The sequence below is a fragment of the Corvus brachyrhynchos genome, unplaced genomic scaffold, assembly GCF_000691975.1.
Source record: "Corvus brachyrhynchos isolate BGI_N302 unplaced genomic scaffold, ASM69197v1 scaffold237, whole genome shotgun sequence".
Lineage (NCBI taxonomy): Eukaryota > Metazoa > Chordata > Aves > Passeriformes > Corvidae > Corvus > Corvus brachyrhynchos.
This window is the reverse complement of record NW_008238959.1, coordinates 447,818-450,713: the sequence shown is the minus strand read 5'-3', so window position 1 is coordinate 450,713 and position 2,896 is coordinate 447,818. Positions and strand designations below refer to the sequence as shown.

General features: G+C 32.5%; 1 protein-coding gene across 1 annotated transcript in view; it reads left to right on the top strand.

The window, feature by feature from the left end:
* Positions 1–2,896, top strand: part of EXOC2 (exocyst complex component 2) — a 114,060-nt gene that overhangs the window by 33,986 nt on the left and 77,178 nt on the right. The window lies entirely within an intron of this gene.

The following is a 2,896-nucleotide window of genomic DNA, read 5'->3' as shown; positions in this document are numbered from 1 at the left end:
TCAGGAATGACATGCAGATAGCTGAATCAGTGTTGGAAAGTCTGAGTGTGTTTTATGAAATCAAGAAAGTGACATGGAAGTTCACTGTTTTTCTTGTCTTGTATGAAGAAAGCAGTGACTGTATGTGTGTTTGTGTGGGGAGCACAAAGAAAGCAGGGGGTTTTGTGAACAGCTCTAGCTCTTTTCATTAGGGATTCTTTAATGCTCGCAATAAAGTTGTAGTTTGAACATTGTAATTCCCTCATCTTGATGCCTGAAATGAAAAAAAAACAAACTGCCAAAAAATTTAAAAATCACCAAAAAACACCACATAAAACCTCACACCTCTATATAAAGACTATAGCGTCTTTCTACGTGTGCACAATATTTGGTACATCTAGGGTAGGAGAAAAAGAAGCATTTGCTGAAATTTTCCAGTGCAATCCTTAGTACTCTGTATTTATGCCATGTCATGCACCAAGCACAGATTCCTTGGAGAGCACTTTCCCTTGTACTAAATTGTGTGACAGATTTTAAATGAAAAAGCAAAAATTTAGGTTTGTGATATTTTCCTATATACACTAATATAAGAGAAATTTACCTATAATATATAATTACTGTTCCATTTGATAAATGGTGGCTGAACTCCATATGTAGACAATGCAAACTGTCTTTTTCAAACTGTATCTGTAGAGGAGCTTGTGCCAGATACTTCAGAGTGGTTTTAAGTTTGGCTCTGCTATGAAAAGAATTGGCTGCTTTTCCTCACAATACTTTGCAAGTCACGATGGGTGGGAGGCAGGGAAGTAGGAATACAAGGATGTAAAAAGAGTAAATAATATTATGCAAAATAGTTTAGGATCAAAGCTTTGTTTCTTGTCTGACCATTGAAAAGCTTCCATAATCCATGAGCAACAAGGACTGCTTTCAAAAATGACTTCAATTCTTCAGTTGAATTTTGAGTTTTATGGACTGTAGGTGCATGTTTTGAGAGACAACTGCTGTTGTGTGAGCTTGGTTACAAACCCTTAACAATGAGGATGTTTTCCACAGCATCTGAATGTATGTTAAGAGGGTTCCAAATTATTGAATTGAAATGGCATGGGATAGTAGAAGAACAGTTTGGTGTTTTAGCTGGAATTATAGATGTTTGGAGTTTTTGCTAAATTGAATTGCTAAACTAGCTGTTAAATTTATATTATTAAAAATATACAGTGTCTTATAATGAATTTAATGAAGAATTGTACATTAAAGGAGATCAATCAAATTCCTTTATGTAGTTTTTTTGTCAGGCTCTATGACAGACAACTGTTGGATAACTAGACATTTATTTTGAAGTAAAAAACTCACGCACTGTAGATGGATCATCCATTTTGAAAACATAGTTCGTCCATATAAGAACTGAAACTTTTTCCATGGATGGTTCATCAGTAGTCAAGAGATAAAGATTATTAAAGGTTATTGTAGAAAGGACTTGGAGAGATGAGGAGGGAAGAAATATTACAATATTTTAATTCTAAAAAGATAGACCTGTTTTGCATGAAGTATTGAATTTCATTAAGACATTAATAAGTAATTTGATATATTTCAATTTCTTATAAAACAGAAAAGTACCCTTAGGGGAAAAAAAAATAGAATCATTTACCTGAATTGAAGATTTGTACAGCAAACTAGTTCATAAAGAGATGAAGGTAGAAGTCACTGTGCTCTTCCTGCAGTTGTCAATTACCTTTTAACAAAGGTTTGCATTGAATAAAAAATAACAACTTCATGAATATAACTTCAATTCCCAGGTACAGCACATTGCTTCTGGGCTGTTAAAAGAATGGACAAGAAACATATGAATTCAAACAAACAAAATGTTACTTACTATTTACAAAACAATAATTTCTTACAACCTTGAGAAAAATCATACTTTAACAGCGATCTGTATTTAAATGTCCAGCTAACTGTTTTCATTGTGCATTTCTCCTTAGTGGATTAAAGTCTTCTATGCTGCATAGTATGTGGTGGAAATAGATGTCCTGACAAAACTTTTTTTACATCAAGGCTTCAAAATTTCAACAAAGTTTAAACATTATTTAGATATAACAATTATTTTACAAAGACTACTTTTAACATGAGCAGGCCACCCACAGTGTTGACTAGAGAAAATGGCATGCAAGCCACCCAGCGAGACTGATGTAATTTTTTTCATCTTTGCTTAAAGTATAGTCACTAGACCAGATAATGTAGAAACTTCTACACGCAACGATCAAAAAGGCTAAAACAGTTCCACTTTTTTTTTTTTTTTTCCTGGTTAATTAAAAGTAAGTCATAAGTTGAAAAATGCAAATATTCACATGCAGTGTAAGTCTTCTCTACAATACGTGAAATTTTATTGTTCTGTGTTAGGAAGAAATCTTTATTAGAAAGTAGAATGCTTTTTAGTTTGGATAGAAAAAGTTTTAGGGCTATATTTAATGTATTTATTGAAGAGTATTCGTAGATGGTATAGAAACTTAAATATATGAAATTGTTGACCAAGGCTTCATCCTGTGTGTGATGAAGCCAGTAAGACTTTTAATGCGATATGAAGACAACTGGTATTCATTCTGTTACAGTGACCAGCTAGTTAGACTTTTTTAGTCATGATACTGTCTTTGTCTTAACCCTTGGTACTTTCAAGTGGCTCAAATATTGTTAATCATTTTTAAAACTTGACTTGAAAATATAAAAAAAATGTTTGCAAAACCCAGTGATAACTTAGAAGCTCTGACATTAATTACCAAAACGAAATTATACTTTTTTAAAAAATAAAACTTTCTATGACTTTTTCTATATCCTGAGATGCATAATTTGGTTGTAAAATGTACATCTGGAGCCAAAGCAAACTATAAGATATCTGCAGCAAAGCTAAGCATTTGAAATAGGAAAG